Below are 19,991 nucleotides of genomic sequence, written 5' to 3' on the forward strand. Positions count from 1 at the left end.
AAGTTTAATTAATTTCGTAGTAACAGTGGTCTACATCTACGTTCTGCAAGCCACATATATGCTGTGCGTCGGAAGGCACACTGTTCACTACTGTTATTTCCCTCGTTTCCTGTTCCAGTCGCGAATGTTGAACGGAAACAACGGTTCTTGGTAAACTCGCATCTGCCCGAATTTACTACCTAGAAAGAAGCAATGTTTTACTTGAATCTGCTAGGGACAGACGCTCTTGGTATTTAAATAATGCACCACACGGCGATGGACAACGTCGCTCTTGAAGCGTTTGCTACTGGAGATGGAAGAGCATCTGCGTGACGCTTTCGCGCTTCCTCAACGAACGTGTGACAATACTAGCTGCTGTTTCAGGATTTTCAGTATCTTCTCTGTCAATCACATCAGGTACAGACATCACACTGACGAGTAATATTAAAGTATCGAACTTCATTGGATAACTAAACTTCATATTTCGTAATAAAATATGCAAATGACACAAAGGAATCGATATAATGATCGTTTATTACAGCTACATTTATATCTATACATATCTTAACGATAGACTCCTTCCTGTATACAAGTGTCGCTTCCCCTTTTTCTATTCCACTCGTGAATGGTTCGCGGGAGAGCATATAGCTACCCATAGAATAGGAGAAAGAGATACAGTAGAAGAAGAATGGGTAGCTGTATACGACCATCCAAAAAGCCCTTGAAGACCCAACGGTACCGACCGGCCGCCGTGTCATCCCTTGGGAGTCATCCTGGTGACTCCCAACAGATGACATGGCAGCTGGTCGGTACCGTTGGGTCTTCAAGGCCTTATCGGATGGTCGGTTCTCTTTTGGAATCATCCAGTAGTGAGTCTTTCTATGTACCTGGGACAGTTGCGTCCATCATTGTTACAGGTTTCTGGCACTGTGACATTTTTGTAAACTACAAATTAACCCTCTTGGAACTTCTGACGTTATCTGTTCCGAGAGTGTACATTCCTAGAAGAATGTATATATAAGCAGACCGTGATGCGTCGCCTATCGTGCAGAGGCTGCCACTGCAGTTGGCTGAGCATCTCCGTAAAGCTTTCGTGATTGCTAGATGAACCTGAACGACACGTGCTGCTCTTCTTTAAGAACTTTCAGCATTGCAGCGCGTCAGCAATCGTAAGTAACGAAATAATTGTAAAAATCCGCCTCGATTGCACTAAGTACCTGGTGTTTACCTAGGTTTCAGCGTGGGTAACCACGCCTTCCTCAGAACAATTTTATAAAACAGCTTGCCTAAATGGGCATATTCAAAGGCTAAAATAAACACTTACAGGGGCAAGACCCCATAATTTTTTTTTTACAAATACACGGTGCATATGTAGCAAGTTAATAATATTACTTATCTCTGTGTGTGCTGCCTCGCGCCAGCCAACGTACGATGGTCACAGGCTCTCCACCTTTGAATATGCCCATTTAGGCAAGCTGTTTTATAAAATTGTTCTGAAGAAGGCGTGGTTACCCACGCTGAAACCTAGCTAAACACCAGGTACTTTGTGCAATCGAGACGGATTTTTGTAATTAATTCTGCTCTTCTTTGGATATTCTCAATTTCCTCTATCAGTCCTATCTGTTACAGATCCCAGATTGCCGAGTAATATACACATGTTGGTCGAAAGACGGTTTTGTAAGCTACTGCCTCTGATGATCCTCAAGATCTGCCCAATGAATCTTATTCTGGCATTTACCTTACCCACAATTAATTTTATGTGGTTGTTCCACTTTAAATCATTCTGTAAGCATATTCGTAGACGTTTTATGGTAGAACTGCTTCAAGAGATAGTCTTGCAATCGTGTAATCAGACGATGCAATCGACCTTGCCGCAGTGGTAACACCGATTCCCGTCAGATAACAGAAGTTAAGCGCTGTGGGGCTTGGCGATCAGTTGGGTGTGTCATCGTCCGGGTTTGCCGAGTGCTCTTGGCAAGCGGTGTGCACTCAGCCATTGAGGAGCTACTTCATTGACAAGTAGTGGCACCTGTCACGAAAACTGCCAACGGCAGGGAGAACGTGTGCTGACCACATTCCCCTCCATATCAGCATCTGGTGACGCCAAGGGATGGCACTGCGGCCGGTGGGTACCGTTGGGTCTTCAAGGCCTTCTGGAATGGTCGTTTCTTTTTTGTAATCATACGGGAGTGAGTCTTTTATGTACACGGGATAGGTGCGTCCACCATTGTTACAGTTTTCTAGCACTGTGACATCTTTGTATACATCATCATCTTAACCCTCATGGGACTTCTGACTTTATCTCCTAGATCATTTACATACACTGTGAAAAGTAACGGTCCTATAACACTCTCATGGGGGTAGGTCCGAAATTACTGTTACGCCTGAAGATTTCTCCATTGTGAATGACATCCTGTGTTACGTTCCTAGAAACTCTTCAGTCCAATCGTACATTTGGTCTGATATTAAGTACGCTCGTATTTTATTCATTATTTAAAAGTAAGATAGCCCTTGCTACGAAATGATGAAATTAAACCAGATGTAATGGGCCCATTATCGAACTCTTTAATTTTTTTTCCCTCCTGTACTCTTTTTTCCTGGTCAGGATGTGCTACTGCCTGCTTTCGCTTCCGTTCGGAATGGGTTGAACACGAATTACTGCCAACCAACTGAATAAAAATAAATGGCTGGCAGAGGGGCGGGGGCGTATTTAAAGTTATTGTTTTTGTGCGCGTCATTTATTGGGCAGCCAACTGCGAATCGCTGCTGAAATCATCGAATCAGCGCGGCGCTGCGCTGGCCCGCCCGGCCCTTTGCAGCGTAATTAGTTAGATGGCACCGTAATTGCCGTAACGCGGTTTCCGAAACTGTGCCCATACATTTTAGATTCACCCTCGATTAATTTCGGCACACGCGACAAAAACGCGGGACTAACAATTTGCGATACCGCTTCGCTTTTGGCCTTTCTTTACGGCAGACATTAGCGGTTCTCAGTATTGTATGCCACTCGTTGAAAATGTTAAAAGCAGTTGGAGAACGTAGGTATCTGATTAACGGTCAAAATTAATGTTCGCAAGAGCTACTGCAAAGGTATAAGATCGAGCCAAGCAACGTTGGGCGTCGTCTGTTGGTATAACAGAACACGAGGAATTTTAAAGTCGCATCTCATTTGTTATAAGATCGTTGTGAATCGTGAAGTGCACGAACAGGGGCTTGCTAGAGAGATAGGAGAAAAAAGCAAGGGGTCGGGGGACGTAAATCAGAATAGTATCGCATCGGCCCTCTGCTTTAATTAAGGTAACTGTGGTGCAAAAGTAATATGTAGAGTAGCTTTTAGTCGATTTCCCGCATACATAGCCTCCAACAGGTATCAAATTTTCGCTATCGCTTTGGAAGACCAAAATACGTGAAGTTAAGAAAATAAATAGCATGGGCAATTTGCTCGTCTAGCAATCTGAAGTTACAGTTTCTAACGACAGCCACAATATTTCCGAGAGCGGTTTGGGTTTGCGCAATATTTTGGTGCATTTCAGCTACTAGAAAGTTTTATAACTGAAACCTTGTACATGCTTCTACGGCAGTCGACATGTCTCCGGCGATATTCGTGTCTGGAACATACCGCTCGCCGCATCATGTGCTGCCGTATTTCATTATGACAAGTGACATGAAGCAGAAATCCCTCCACAGGCCCACTGCTTTCTTATACCAATAAACTGTTCCGTACTCACAAGAGTCACCGATTGTCACGCTGGAGCAGCGTTTAGCGGAATGTTCATCAAATATTCCTGCCTTCCCATTTAAAATCAACTTCGTTGCCTGTAATCTATGGGAAGGTCTCGACTAGAGACGCGTTACGCTATACCATATCTCTCTGCAGAAATTATCAGTTACTGATACCCTCGCGCTTACAGCGTGTTCGAGGAGAAATGGTCAGTTTTCAGGGATGTGACAGTAACGACCATCCGAAGCAAATAATTGTAGTAAACATATGCTTTAAAATGCATATCTTAACGCCTACGAGCAGTTCTTCATCTTCGATGTTGTAAAACAAAACTCTTGTAGCTCTTTAGTTTCCGTATAATGGGGAAAAATGTCTCGTCAACGTGGCCTCTAAAACGCACGCTTGGGGCCTATGAGAACTTATTCAGCAGAAGAGATGTGTTTTACAGTAGTGAAAATGAAGACTTGTTCAAAACTCTAAAGACATGAATTTTACGTTTACTTTTTTGTTTCGAATGTTCGTTCCCTTCATAATCCTGGACGTTGACCATTCCTCTTGGGACACCATTTAGGTTTATTTGTTCAGATCAAAATACAATACGGTCAAGGAGGAGAAAGAAATCTGCTTGAATTACCAGAACTAGCCCTATAACCAGACGCTTGAATGTCATTTTCTGGCTGGACTGTCCCCAGGAATGAAACACAGGTCGTATATTTGATACGTGGCTCATTCCACCCAATATACGATAACTACAGCCACTCCAGACATATTGGACTTTTAATTTTGTCTGCAAGAAGGACACTGGATCATGAGCAAAGATGTGGCAGAAAATACGATGAGCAGCTACAAAGGTTTTTAATCGATTCTCTTGTTTGTATCGACGTGAAAAACAAGATGGAATTCAACGAAGAAACGTTACGCTTTTGCAGTGCTGATGGTCTTTATTGGATCAGAAAAAAGTACCCTCAGCCAGAAGAAAGAATTTTTATTTTAAGCAAGAAAGATTAAAAAGAAAACAGAGAAGGAAAGAGTGTACAGAGTGTGAAACTAGCAATGTAAGGCTTTTTAGGAGAGAGACAGGATGGGCTGTGAGAGTAGACGGTGGAGGCAGCTTTTATGTTATGTATGCGAGTTGAACCATTGACCTTGCCGTTGGTGGGGAGGCCTACGTGCCTCAACGATACGGATAGCCGCACCGTAGGTGCAATCACTACGGACGGATATCTGTTGAGAGGCCACAGAGATATGTGGTTCCTGAGAAGGGGCTACAGCCTTTTGAATAGTTGCAGGGTCAACAACCTTGATGACTGACTGATCTGGCTTTGTAACATCAACCAAAACAGCCTTGCTATGTTGTTATTGCGAACGGCTGAAAGCAAGGGGTAACTACGGTCCTAAATTTTCCCGGCGGCATGAAGCTCTACGAAACTACAGTCGTAATTTTTACCGAGGGCATGAAGCTCTACTGTATAGTGAAGTGATGAGGACATCCTCTTGGCTAAACTGTTCGGGAGGTAAAATAGTCCCCTTTTCTGATCTCCGGAAGAGGACTACTCAGGAGGATGGTGTTATCAGAAGAAAGAAACTGACTTCTACGGATCGTAGCGTGGGATATTTGATCCCTTAATGGAGCATGTAGGTTGGAAAATTTAAAAAGGGAAATGGATAGTTTAAAGATACATATAACGGAAGTTAGTAAAGTTCGGTGTAGGAGAAACAGGACTTCTGGTAAGGGTTATAAACAGCAAATCAAATATGGGTAATGCAGTAGTAGCTTTGATAGTGAATAAAAGAAATAGGAACGCGGATAAGCAGCTATAAACAGCGTAGTGAAAGCATTATTGTAGCCAAGATAGACATGAAGCCCCCCCCCCCCCCCCCGTAGTACAAGTTCATATGCCAACCAGTTCCGCAGATGTGTGATGAGATAAAAGAAATTGTTCAGATAGTTAAGAGAGACGAAAATGTAACAGTCATGGGGGATTGGAATTCTATAGTAGGAAAAGGAAGAGAAGGAAAAATAGTAGGGGAACATGGACTGGGGGAATGGAATGATAGAGGAAGCCGCCTTGTAGAGTTTGGGACAGCATAATTTAGTCATAGCTAACATTTGGTGTAAGAATCTTGAAAGGGAGCTGTTTACGTGGAAGAGATCTGGATACACCGGTATGTTTCACGTGGATTATATAATGGTAAGCCAGAGGTTTCGTAAACGGAATTTAAAATTTCCCAGGCAGATGTGGCCTCTGGCCACTGTTTATTGGTTATGAACTGTATATGATAACTGAAGGAACTGCAAAAAGTAGAAATTTAAGAAGATGCGGCCCGAATAAACTGAAAGAACCAGAGGTTGTAGAGAGTTTCCGAGCGGGCATTAGCGAACGATTGAAAAGAACAGGAGAAAGAAATACAGTAGAAGAAGAATGGGTAGCTAAGAGAGATGAAATAGTGAAGGCAGCAGAGGATCAACTTGGTAAAAAGACGAGGGTGAAATCCTTAGGTAACAGAAGAGATTTTGGATTTAGTTGATGAAAGGAGAAAGTGTAAAAATGCTGTAAATGAAGCAGGTCAAAGGGAATACAAACCCTTAAAAATGAGATTTGCAGGAAGTGCAAAATGGCTAAGCAGGAATGCTAGAGGACAAATGTAACGATTTAGAAGCATATATAACTAGGGAAAGGTACGTGCCGCTTACAGGAAAATTAAAGAAGCCATTGGAGAAAAGAGAGTCACCTGTATGAATATCAAGGGCTCAGATGGAAAACCTGTACTTAGCAAAGAAATGAAAGCTAAAAGGTGGAAGGAGTATATAGAGAGTCTATGCAAGGGGGATGTACTTGAGTGCAATGTTATGGAAATGGAAGACGACTTAGATGAAGATGAGAAGGGACATATGATACCGCGTGAAGAAGTTGACAGAGGACTGATAGACCGAAGTCGTAACAAGGCCCCAGTGTTAGACAACATTCCTTAGAACTATTGAGAGCATTGGGAAAGCCAGCCCCGACAAAACTCTTCCTACTGTTGAGCAAGATATGTGAGTCAGGTGAAATACCCTCAGACTTCAAGAATAATATAATAATTCCATTTGCAAAGAAAATAGATGCTGACAGGTGTGAAAATTACCTATCAACGTAATAAGTCACGGCTGTAAATACTAACACAAATTCTTTAGAGAAGCATAGAAAATGTAGAAGCCGACCTCGCGGGAAGATCAGTTTGTATTCCGGAGAAATGGGGAGCAAGTGAGGCAATACTGACCGTTCGACGTCTCATAGAGGACAGGTTAAGGAAAGGCAAATACACGTTTATAGTATTTGTAGGGTTAAAGAAAGCTTTTGACAATATTGACTGGAATACTCTCTTTCAAATTCTAAAGGTGGCGGAGATAAAATGCAGGGAGTGAAAGCCTACTTACAACTTGTACAGAAGTCAGACGGTAGTTATAAGAATCGAGGGGCATGAAAGGCAAACCTCAGTTGAGATAGGAGTATGACGGGGGTGTAGCCTATCCCTGATGTTATTCAAACAGTATAATGAGCAAACAGTAAAGGAAACGAAGAAAAATTTGAAGTAGGAATTGAAGTCCAAGCAGAAGAAATAAAAACTTTTACGTTTGCCGATGACATTGCAATTCTGTCAGAGGCAGCAGAGGACTTGCAAGAGACGATGAACGGAATGAATAGTGTCTTAAAAGTAAAACAAATACAACGGAATGTAGTCCAATTAAATCAGGTGAAGCTGAGGGAATTAGATTACGAAATGAGACACTTAAAGAAGTAGACGAGTTTTGCTATTTGTGCAGCAGTCGAACTGATGATGGTCGAAGTAGTGAGGATATAAAATGTGGACTAGCAATGGCAAGAAATCGTTTCTGAAGAAGATAAAGTCGTTAACATCAAATACAGAATTAAGCGTCAGGAACTCTTTTTCTGAAAGTATTTGTATGGCGTGCAGCCATGTATGGAAGTGAAGCATGGACGATAGGCTGTTTAGACATGAAGAGAACAGAAGCTTTTGAAATGTGGTGCTACCGAAAAATAATGAAAGTTAGATGGGTAGATCACGTAACTAATGAGGCGGTACTGAATAGAACTGGAGAGAAAAGATGTTTGTGGCACAACATGACTAGAAGAATGTATCATTTGGTAGGACAAATACTGAGACGTCAATATATCACCAATTTAATACTTGTGGGAACCTGGGGAGAGGGGTAAAAATCGTAGAGAGAGGCCGAGAGATGAATACAGTAAGCAGATTCAGAAGGATGTAGAGTGCAGTAGGTACTGGGAGATGATGAGACTTGGGCAGCACAGTGTAGCATGAAGAGCTGCATTAAACCAGTCTTCGGACTGAAGACCACAACAGCAGCGAGAGTTGCGAAGCAATCGTATGAGTGAATCACTATAGTCCATGTTTTCGTCTCTTAAAGTAGCCTGATCTTCGTCTGAGTAATGAAAAGCTTGTGTTACAGCGCTCCTTGGACTGCGGAGTCCAGCCGTCTAATCATACACTCCCGGAAATGGAAAAAAGAACACATTGACACCGGTGTGTCAGACCCACCATACTTGCTCCGGACACTGCGAGAGGGCTGTACAAGCAATGATCACACGCACGGCACAGCGGACACACCAGGAACCGCGGTGTTGGCCGTCGAATGGCGCTACCTGCGCAGCATTTGTGCACCGCCGCCGTCAGTGTCAGCCAGTTTGCCGTGGCATACGGAGCTCCATCGCAGTCTTTAACACTGGTAGCATGCCGCGACAGCGTGGACGTGAACCGTATGTGCAGTTGACGGACTTTGAGCGAGGGCGTATAGTGGGCATGCGGGAGGCCGGGTGGACGTACCGCCGAATTGCTCAACACGTGGGGCGTGAGGTCTCCACAGTACATCGATGTTGTCGCCAGTGGTCGGCGAAAGGTGCACGTGCCCGTCGACCTGGGACCGGACCGCAGCGACGCACGGTTGCACGCCAAGACCGTAGGATCCTACGCAGTGCCGTAGGGGACCGCGCCGCCACTTCCCAGCAAATTAGGGACACTGTTGCTCCTGGGGTATCGGCGAGGACCATTCGCAACCGTCTCCATGAAGCTGGGCTACGGTCCCGCACACCGTTAAGGCCGTCTTCCGCTCACGCCCCAACATCGTGCAGCCCGCCTCCAGTGGTGTCGCGACAGGCGTGAATGGAGGGACGAATGGAGACGTGTCGTCTTCAGCGATGAGAGTCGCTTCTGCCTTGGTGCCAATGATGGTCGTATGCGTGTTTGGCGCCGTGCAGGTGAGCGCCACAATCAGGACTGCATACGACCGAGGCACACAGGGCCAACACCCGGCATCATGGTGTGGGGAGCGATCTGCTACACTGGCCGTACACCACTGGTGATCGTCGAGGGGACACTGAATAGTGCACGGTACATCCAAACCGTCATCGAACCCATCGTCCTACCATTCCTAGACCGGCAAGGGAACTTGCTGTTCCAACAGGACAATGCACGTCCGCATGTATCCCGTGCCACCCAACGTGCTCTAGAAGGTGTAAGTCAACTACCCTGGCCAGCAAGATCTCCGGATCTGTCCCCCATTGAGCATGTTTGGGACTGGATGAAGCGTCGTCTCACGCGGTCTGCACGTCCAGCACGAACGCTGGTCCAACTGAGGCGCCAGGTGGAAATGGCATGGCAAGCCGTTCCACAGGACTACATCCAGCATCTCTACGATCGTCTCCATGGGAGAATAGCAGCCTGCATTGCTGCGAAAGGTGGATATACACTGTACTAGTGCCGACATTGTGCATGTTCTGTTGCCTGTGTCTATGTGCCTGTGGTTCTGTCAGTGTGATCATGTGATGTATCTGACCCCAGGAATGTGTCAATAAAGTTTCCCCTTCCTGGGACAATGAATTCACGGTGTTCTTATTTCAATTTCCAGGAGTGTATTTCTCGGCGTCGAGTTTCGATTTCGGCTGGGCTATGAGGGTTGCCGGATATACATGTTCTATTCTACTTCTGCTCTTGCTGTCCTTGGTGCTGTGAACACCGTTCTGGATGCTGACGACGAGTGAAGTATAGACGTGTGTCTTTTGTATTATCGAGAGGTTTTATTTCGGAGCTACATCGTCCAGGATTATTGGTGAGATCGTTGTCTGCTTGCGCTGCACTGGCATTGTTCCATATTACATTATCTTTCAGTCGCATTTCCGCAACGTGTTTTACAATTGAGAACTCATGCAGTCTAGGATAACTCTTTGTCTGAATAGGCGAGATTGAATGTCCATGTTTCACTGAGTCACCCGCGAATGCCGTCATTCATATTACTTTTCCACTCACTGAATAGTATTGCGGGTGTGAGAAAGCATACGGGCTCAGTTTTCTGTGGGTGTAGTTGTGATGTACCGTTCATCCGTGTGGTTCGTTAGTGGGTATTTATATGTTTCGCTCATGTGCTTTCGTGTATATTTTATGAAATACTTTTCTCACGAAGTCATTTTTCAATCTTACATTCTTTAATGTTCATTTGCAGATGTGCTCCTGTTGATGCAAGCTCAGTGTACGGCTGCAACATTTTTAACACACACTACTCTCCACAGAACTAACCTTTCTTGAAATGCTTCCATCAGTCATATTATTTTTCAATTTATGTACGATTTTCAGGTAAATAAGGTGAGTGTAGGTCCAGGTGAATTTATAGATACGTGCTGCATATAAAATCACCCAGCTATCTTCACTTACTATTATTTTTATTTCGCGTATATGAGCCTTTTATACTGAGATGTTTTCCACACCACGTTGTGTTGTGACTTTATATGTATGATTGTGTGTGTGTGTGTGTGTGTGTGTGTGTGTGTGTGTGTGTGTGTGTGTGTGTGTTCTGTTGTAGTGAATACATGCACCGTTGGTGGGACACAGGGCGATGGGTGAACCTGCTTTCACGCTATACGCTTCCGTTGTTATGAAATGTGTTCCAGCTGCTGCAGATGCTGTATTGAGGGTGCTTGTGTTAATCAAAGCTGCGGAGAAATATTCGCCGGGACCCTGTTGCATAGCAATCAGATTTGCCTTCAGTTCTTAGAAACATTGGCGGAAAAAAAAGATCCGTGAAATCACTTCTTTTCCGAAGAAAGCTTCAGATTATTTAATTAGGACTGAATGTTGCCGTCGGAATTGTTCTCGAGCTGGTATTCATTAATAGATCACACTTGAGTATACCTCATTTGTGGAAATAACACGTACCTTTTTGAAATGAACGAAGTTTTATTGACCTTAGTGTCAAAGTAATTCTTCTTACACATGAATCAGCGATTATCTATCATATATATAGATGTATATTTAACTTTCCTCCAAACTCTCGCAATGGCGTCGATTTATGCTACATAGTGAAGAGTAGACTCCTCTCTCATGAAATTATATCTTAACAAGAACAAATGGCTACTATCTAAGAATAATTATCTAAGCACACTACGCCACTGATTAATAAAGAATATCTTTGTACCGCTCTCTCGTACTATCACATTAATGCCTAGCAATCTTATCACATGATACATCTTATGCAGCAGTGAAAAATAGGAAATTGTTTTGAAACGCATCATTTTCTTTAAGATAGGTATTAGATGTGTGCATTCCTTAAAATATGAGGTCAAGTTGGTAGCGTTTCCAGACGTAAGTCTTCTTAAACCTACGAGTGTAACCAGCAGCAGCAGAAGATCACATAAATAGTTGAAAACCGGATATATCCGTGAGTCTACACACTGCCATAATCCTTCTGCTCGGGATGCGAGGATGTTAGCGCCTGAGGACTGAATCAGCCTAGTAACTGCTAGCAAGTGGGTTAACGAGCGATCATTTGGTGGCTGCAGGGACTTCGCTCATGGAGTCACAGCACCGTAGCCTTTCCGCTCGCTTCCTTTTCCATTTGAGTCGCGATGTAGGCAATAAAAAAACTACGGCCATCACCAGAGACCCGTGGAGAGGCCGGCGAGGCGATAGAAAAAGGGGGGCGCGGCCGTCGCCAGCGACACGCCAGCCGGGTCCGCGGAATAACACTTTTACTGCCTCCTCCGGGCCCGCGCTGCCCGTTACTCACCGGCCAAGTCAACAGCGACACAGTAACTCATACCGGCCGGCAAATCGTTATCTGGCTGCCGAGGAAAGCCACTCTTCCGGTGTCCGCGACTCTGCCCGGCAGGCTGACGTTTTATACGAGGGTAGGGAGACCGCGCATTGACTCGGAGGTCCTGCGTTCTTGTATGCGAGCGTACTAGTCCACGCGTGGCCATCGATGGCGAAGTTTTCTCGCGGCTCGAGGTCACGGTCCCGTTTTACTTCTTTTCTGGACTACAGGACTTTCTCGACAAGGCAACAACCACGTCTTCTTTTTCCACGACACCGATTCCATGTAGGACTCTCTGTTCCGAGCCGTGCGAATGAACCGGACATGTGCAGAGACATTGATAAACATATATGTAACTGAAACTTCCTGGCAGATTAAAACTGTGCGCCCGACCGAGACTCGAACTCGGGACCTTTGCCTTTCGCGGGCAAGTGCTCTAACCAACTGAGCTACCGAAGCACGACTCACGCCCGGTACTCACAGCTTTACTTCTGCCAGTATCTCGTCTCCTACCTTCCAAACTTTACAGAAGCTCTCCTGCGAACCTTGCAGAACTAGCAGGAGAGCTTCTGTAAAGTTTGGAAGGTAGGAGACGAGATACTGGCAGAAGTAAAGCTGTGAGTACCGGGCGTGAGTCGTGCTTCGGTAGCTCAGTTGGTTAGAGCACTTGCCCGCGAAAGGCAAAGGTCCCGAGTTCGAGTCTCGGTCGGGCGCACAGTTTTAATCTGCCAGGAAGTTTCATATCAGCGCACACTCCGCTGCAGAGTGAAAACTCATTCTGGAAACATCCCCCAGGCTGTGGCTAAGCCATGTCTCCGCTATATCCTTTCTTTCAGGAGTGCTAGTTCTGCAAGGTTCGCAGGAGAGCTTCTGTAAAGTTTGGAAGGTAGGAGACGAGATACTGGCAGAAGTAAAGCTGTGAGTACCGGGCGTGAGTCGTGCTTCGGTAGCTCAGTTGGTTAGAGCACTTGCCCGCGAAAGGCAAAGGTCCCGAGTTCGAGTCTCGGTCGGGCGCACAGTTTTAATCTGCCAGGAAGTTTCATATCAGCGCACACTCCGCTGCAGAGTGAAAATCTCATTCTGGATATATGTAACTGGTCTGATTCTTGAAGTTTTCCCGGCGTATTGAATGATAGATGAGATTTCGGGATTGCAGCTGGATCATGTAGACTTCTTGCCACGATATTTCGGCTGGCAATCGTCCAGCCATCTTCAGGTGAGCGTCCGTCACTGGAGACTGCAAGTTCCCGGAGTCAACTTTACAGCAAAAAATTGGAGCGAAAACACATGCACATTGGCCTCCGTCACAGGAGCGTCCTCTATCGAAATCCGCGCCCTCTGGAGCTACTGTTCTATCTGTGGCGCGCAGGCGCATGCATAAAAGTGAAAACTACATGTCCGCCCTCTGTCGGAATGCGCGCCCGCGTCGCTAAAAACAGACGTCAGATGTCGCCAGACGTGTCGTTATGAATAAAATGTCTTCTCTCAGAGGAAATTACAGAGATCACCGGGTCCCAAGTCTTGTACAGTTGAAAACCGCCATCACGATTTATAAGATTTTGCGCTAGGCGTATCTCCACAGATTCTTTAAGTACTAAATCCCAGAAAGTTTTCGCTGGAGCCAAGATTTTCGTGGCAGAAAAATCCCTAGCGTGTCCTGTGGTAATACAGTGCTCAGCTACGGCCGACTAACTGGGCTGCGAAAGGCGAGTGTGGCGTTCGTATTTCATGTACTGTGCGTGTCGTCTGACCGATGTAGGCTTTGCCACACTGGCGAGGAATTTTATAGATCCCGGCCTTCCGCATACCCAGATCGTCCTTTACTGAACCGAGAAGGGCACTAATCTTCGCCGGTGGCCGGAAGATCACTTTATGTTTCCTTAGGATCCTGTCTATTTTAGATGAAAGGTTGCCGACTTATGGAAGGAACGCCCTGGACTTGAATAGCTCCTTATCTTCTTGATTTTGTAGGTGGTCACGTTTCTTTCTTCTTAGCGCTGCTCTAATCTGATGTGGAGAATAACCATTACCTCTGAACACCGACTCTAAATGTTCCAGCTCCTTTGTAAGGCTGTCTCCATCAGAAACTATAAAGCTGACTCGGGCAACTTGCAGTCTCCAGCGACGGACACTAGCCAGAAGATGGCTGGACGATTGCCAGCCGAAATATCGTGGCAAGAAGTCTACCTGATCCGGCTGCAATCCAGAAATCTCATCGATCATGTATGTAACTGTATAACTTAAACTTCTGGTAGGTCCGCGTAGGCAGAGAAATGACACGGAATTGTTGCGACTATTTGGTTCACTATATCCGCACTAGTTCCAGCAATAAGTTATCAACGTCAGTGGGCTTCTACTGCTAACACAAAGAGATGATAAGTAAATCGACAATGAATTTATTTTCAGAGTTCTGATGAGGTAAATCAAGGCCTGTTTCGGTACGGTTCTCTCTTCATGTGACTGGAGTTGTAAAACTACGGTAGGATTCTCTAAACTCGCACAGTTTGGTGTAGACTATTGTAGTGACTTTGGCCAGTTGAGGTCGTTCCTACATTACCTCTACGTTGGATGGGTCGCATACTTATGGGGCGTTACCTCGTAACGATCGCTTTTTTTTTACGTACGCGATCAGTGTCTTAGTAAATTCCCGTAAAAACCGGAAGGGGTGAACCGTCTAGAAGCTGAGTGCGTGTGAATAAAGGGCCAGGTAACCTAGGTAACATTCTTGTTCTACATAGATATCCTCCTATCTGTTACTTAAGAATTAACAATATAACAGCAAAACTCAAACAGACAATGTTTGATTCAGGTTTTATTCGAAAATTGTCCATCTGAATGGTGAAACAGAAGGATGTTGTAGTAAAAACAGATAAAACAATACAGATTTATTATATAGTGCCAGAGAACGCAATTTTCTCTAAAAAAAGGTAAAATAAGAAAACCGCAAACCAAAAATACGTCAAATCTCGCTTCAATACTTCGTCGAATTTATATAAAACATGTTCCTGCGATTCATAAATAACTTTCGCATTTATCAGTAATAACAGGAAACTCTTGTCCTTGATCATGATGAAGAACGTTCTACTCAGTAAAAAATAACAACAGTAACTCTATACACAGTGAAAAGATAAAGAAATTGCTGCACCTGTCTAATACCATGTAGGGTCCCCGCGATTACGCAGAAGTACCGCAACACGACGTGGGGTGGATTCGGCTAATGTCTGAAGTAGTTCTGGAGGGACTGACACCATAAAACCTGCAGGGCTGTCCATAAACCCATAAGAGAAAGAAGGGGTGGAGAAAAGCACGTTGCAAGGCATCGCAGGTGATGAATAATGTTCATTGTCGGGAGTCTGGTGGCCAGAAGGGTGTTCCTGGAGCCACTTTGGAGAAATTCTGGACGTGTGGAGTGTCGCATTGTCCTGCTGGAATTGCCAAAGTCTGTCGGAATGCACAATGGACGTCAATCAGACAGGATGGTAATCAGACAGAATGCTTGCTTACGTGTCATGTGTCAGGGGTCCCATACCACTCCAACTGCACACAGCTTGAACAGTCACCTGCTGGCACGCAGAGTCCATGGATTTATGACGTTTATCTTCATACCACTAAACGTTCAACCGCTCAATATGCAACTTGTTTCCAATCATCAACTGTGCAATGTCGATGTTGACGAGCCCAGACGAGGTGTAAAGCTTCGTGCCGCGCAGTCATCAAGGGTACACGAGTGGGACTTCGGGTACGAACGGCCATATCGGGGATGCTTCGTTGCCTGGTACGCACGCTGACACCTACTGAAGTCCAGCACTGAAATCTGCAGCAATTTGAGGAATGGTTGCACTTGTGTCACGTTGAACGATTCTCTTCAGTCGTCATTGATCCCGTCTGCAGGAACTTCTTCCGGCCGCAGTGATGGCAGAGATTTGATGTTTTACCGCAGTCCTGATATTCACGGTACACTCGTGCAATGGTCGTACGGAAAAATCCCCCACTTCATCGCTACCTCGGAGACGCTGTGTACCATCGGACGTACGCCGACTATAGCACCACGTTCAAACTCCATTAAATCTTGATAACTTGCCACAATAGCAGCAGTAACCGATTTAACAACTGCGCTTGACAGTGAAACGCGTACGTTTCATATGTATTCAATACCAGCGATGGCGAGGCATGACAGAATCTCTGACCAGAGAGTTATTTATTGTTGCTAGTCTGCGCTTGACCGCGCGAGACGACAGTAGTAGTGTGTGTGGAGTCGACAGAGGGAATGGTTCAGTTGCGAGTTGCACTCTGTCTGCAGTAGTAGTCAGTCAGTAGTTGTGAGTGAGGAGTCGGCGGGCGTCGACATGGGTCTCTGGTCACGGTTCTGGACGAGGTATATTGTTATCGAAGGCAATGAAGCAGCATTGCGCTGAGCTAATAACATATGTTAATTGTAATTAATTTGTTCAAGAATTGCCCCAATAATAATTTTCTTTTAAAGTAACTGTTTTAAACAAAAAGATTCATTTCAAGTTAAATAATATTTCCCATGCATTCCCTCCAAGAATCAAAATTAAACATGGCACAGCATTGCACGGAGCTGTGCCGAAACATAAGAGCAGATAGTGATACAGTTTTACTGAGGTAAGAATTTCGGTTTGTCTATTCAGGTTTAATTATTGCACAGGGCCGAAGGTCAGCTGCCCTGATAAAATTTATCGGGTTCATTTTAGCTTTAATTTTGTGGGGACTTAACATTTTTGCACATTTTTATTATCATTGAGTTGTGTTACTGTGGGGAGTTTACATTTGGGCCATTATTATTCTTTAATTTTGCAAGCAGTTTACGCATGGTTCATTTTTATTATGTAGTTTTGTGGGAAGATAACGTTTCACCTAACATTGACTTTCATATTCTTGCTGGGAGGTTATTGACTTTTAATATTTTTGCGGGGAGGTTACAACAGTTTTTGTCTTATACAGGCGTTGCCAATTGCAGAACCGTATTCTGCCTATTTACATATCTCTGTATTTGAATACATATGCCTATACCAGTTTCTTTGGCGCTTCGGTGTATTTTGAATGTTTGTGCACGTAAATTGTACTTGCATCAAAAGTAACCATGTTGGTTATATAAAAGGGCAGAAGTTACGCAATTACCTAGTTTTTGTAATTTATGTTCTATAAGGATATAAAATACACAATGAACTAACAATGAATGATGTACGGTTCTAATTATGTGCGAAAGAAACAACCAAACAAACAAAGTAACAAAAAGAATTCGTCGGCTCCCATTTTCTCGGTTAAGCGTTCACTTACGCTTCTTTCCCTTCAAGTTCTCCCAATACTACCCGTAACTCTACCATTTATTACGTCAGTCATTCACTGTACCAAAACTATCGAACCGTAATTTTGGTACTGGTCGACTTTACTTGTGACATTTATTTATTGGTCCAAATGACTCTGGGCAATATGGGACTTAACTTCTGACGTCATCAGTCCCCTAGAACTTAGAACTACTTAAACCTAACTAACCTGAGGACATCACACACAATCATGCCTAAGGCAGGATTCAAACCTGCGACCGTAGCGCTCGCGCGATTCCTGACTGTAGCGCCTGGAACCGCTCGGCCACTCCGGCCGACATTTATTTACTGACGCCTTTATTTCTCGTGATAAGCTTACGGTCTTCAAGCCGTCTCTTATATCTAAGCGGACTTCCTCTGTGAGTAAACATTAGAATTTATGTGGCATTTATTTTATTAGTACAGTAATAGCAATAACAAAAATAATAAGAATATGGTTAGTGAAAAATAATTGGATTACTAGAAATTATGAACTTTAAGCAATTTCCTCATTAAGTTCTTGTCTAACGTGAACAGTGATGTTTAACAGAAACGTGTGACAACATTACAGAAGAAATCAGTATGAGAAGGAGAAGGCTGGGTAGAAGAAAAGCGAGAAATAATATGGTAAAATTAGCAAATGAGATAGAAAGAACAACACAATTGTAGAAAACGATGCGATAAGGACAGCTGGTTTACACTGTGACAGAGATACTGATTCCCTGTGTGACAGAACGAAAATATTCTTGTAAGGCGGAAAAACACCGTTATGCCTGTAGAAAGTTTTTTCTTTATTGAAAGCACGACCTTTTTCACAACCATTCAGACGCATCCTCAGGTGGTCTAAACACATTTTTGTATTCCCTGTAGGGCTTATTTTATTACCTCCGCACCAAATACTTATTTAATTTTATGCACACACTCTTTTTTTTCAATTTGATAAACGCCTGTAGCTTTAATTCATCTATGACGTGAGAGACGGGGAGATGCTTCAGAGCAGAGTAAAGTGATGCTATATACGCACTTTACGTCAGTACCTAATGAACATGATTATTCTACAGCATACAACAGTACTTACTACGCTAATGTGAAAACAAATTGTAAAATTTCCGCTATCTAACCCGTATTCAGATCACTTGAGAATGCTCCATTTTGGCTTGAAACCGTTCGTGGTTTTAGTAACGAAACGCCCTACAACCACAGTGGAGTTTTTTACCTTCTTATAAAACCGTAGACATCTGGCTACTGTTGCCCACAATTGAAAAAGTATGTGAAAGAAAAACAGCAGTTCTATAACACGAGGGAAGCTTCGCCGATGATAAGAGGTAAAGGTTTGATGCCCTTTTGAATGAAGAGAGTGGTTTTGAATAAGACGTACATTACAAGGTAATTTCTTGCACAGTCGTATGGATGAAATGAAGAAGGAGAAATATTTAGTGTTAGGCAAAGGTATAAGAAAGATGCTGGACGTATCCGATCTGGTATTGCACTTATTAAGTTAATTTGATATATGAAGAGAGAGAATTCGGAGATAATGGATTCCTCTCGGATCTCCTGCCACATCATAAAATCAACTTATCATATTTCAATGGTCCACTTTACCAAGACGTTCAGGTAAGCCTTGCGAGGTAATGCCAACGCCAGAGGCAGGGGGTGGCCTCACATGGGCATTTAACTGTACACGGCGTGAGAAGTCGTCGATGGTGTGTCTAGTGAAATGCATACATATGGTACGGACAATTAACTCAATACGGGAAATGTCGTTCAAGGCCAGTCATTAACGGATTTGTTCATTTACGTGGGCAATATCGTGAATTCAAGGAAGTTAACACTATCCTACTAGCTGGATGAATATGTTTAAAACAATATAGTCCAATAATTTCGCGATTTTCTTAGTTTTTTTCAACTGAGCTGAACAACTTCATTTTTTCATGTTAATTGCTGCGCTTTCAAGAGCTGCAAGCCGACAAAGGCATATTATGTAAATACAAGAAGAGGATCAGCTATTTTTTTACGAATGAATTGTTAAGTTCTTAATTTTTTACTGTTACCATAACTCACATACTATTTTATTAATTCATAGAAATGGCGGGGAAATCTTCACTCTTTCAAAGCATATGAAACATTGCACTTCATTGTTACGTTACATCGAAAAAATATTTCCATATTTGTATTCTGCAATACAACGGATGTCCGACGGCGAGAGCGAGAAACTACCGTATAGACAAAACACGTGGACATTATGGCACGACACACGGCAACAGGAATATTATTGTCTCAGCAGTTATGTACCATTTCTTTCGCTACAGGTCTGTTACCTGTTTCTGGTGTCATTGCCATTTAATTAGCACTGGTCGATTCTCCCATTTCCTTAACAACACAATATTTCAAACCATTGCAAATTTTACAAATGAAAATTACTCCTTTTTTTTTTAAAAAAAAAGGTTTATTTAAAAACGAAAAATTTTACAACTGCTCTTATTCATAACCGATATTTCTGTTTTCTTAATAGAATAACAGCAAAATAAAAAAAAACACACACACATTTTATAACCGGGACCAAACAAATACCGAAAAGTACCGGTTGTCCAGAACTAAAATATCGGTTTTAACCGGTCGGCTTTTCCCATTCCTAAAGCACACGGCGTCGGCCATGAGCCTCTGGCCGCGCGGAGTGGCCGTGCAGTTTAAGGCGCCATGTCACGGATTGCGCGGCCCCTCCCGGCTGAGGTTCGAGTCCTCCCTCGGGCATCGGTGTGTTTGTGTTGTTCTTGGTATAAGTTAGTTTAAGTAGTGCGTATGTCTAGGGACCGATGACCTCAGCAGTTTGGTCCCTTAGGACTTCACACACATTTGA

The 19,991-nt window shown here is 43.8% G+C and overlaps 3 non-coding genes across 3 annotated transcripts; 2 read left to right on the forward strand and 1 right to left on the reverse strand.

Annotated features, from left to right (window-relative positions):
• Positions 1–12,190: 12,190 nt before the first annotated feature.
• Positions 12,191–12,266, reverse strand: Trnas-cga (transfer RNA serine (anticodon CGA)). The gene has a single exon. It is a non-coding gene; the product is annotated as a tRNA-Ser (tRNA).
• Positions 12,267–12,446: 180 nt separating this feature from the next.
• On the forward strand, positions 12,447–12,522 carry Trnas-cga (transfer RNA serine (anticodon CGA)). The gene has a single exon. It is a non-coding gene; the product is annotated as a tRNA-Ser (tRNA).
• Positions 12,523–12,747: 225 nt separating this feature from the next.
• Trnas-cga (transfer RNA serine (anticodon CGA)) lies at positions 12,748–12,823 on the forward strand. Its single transcript has one exon. It is a non-coding gene; the product is annotated as a tRNA-Ser (tRNA).
• The last annotated feature ends 7,168 nt before the right edge of the window (positions 12,824–19,991 follow it).

The sequence above is a fragment of the Schistocerca cancellata genome, chromosome 7, assembly GCF_023864275.1.
Source record: "Schistocerca cancellata isolate TAMUIC-IGC-003103 chromosome 7, iqSchCanc2.1, whole genome shotgun sequence".
In the NCBI taxonomy this organism is placed as follows: Eukaryota; Metazoa; Arthropoda; class Insecta; order Orthoptera; family Acrididae; genus Schistocerca; species Schistocerca cancellata.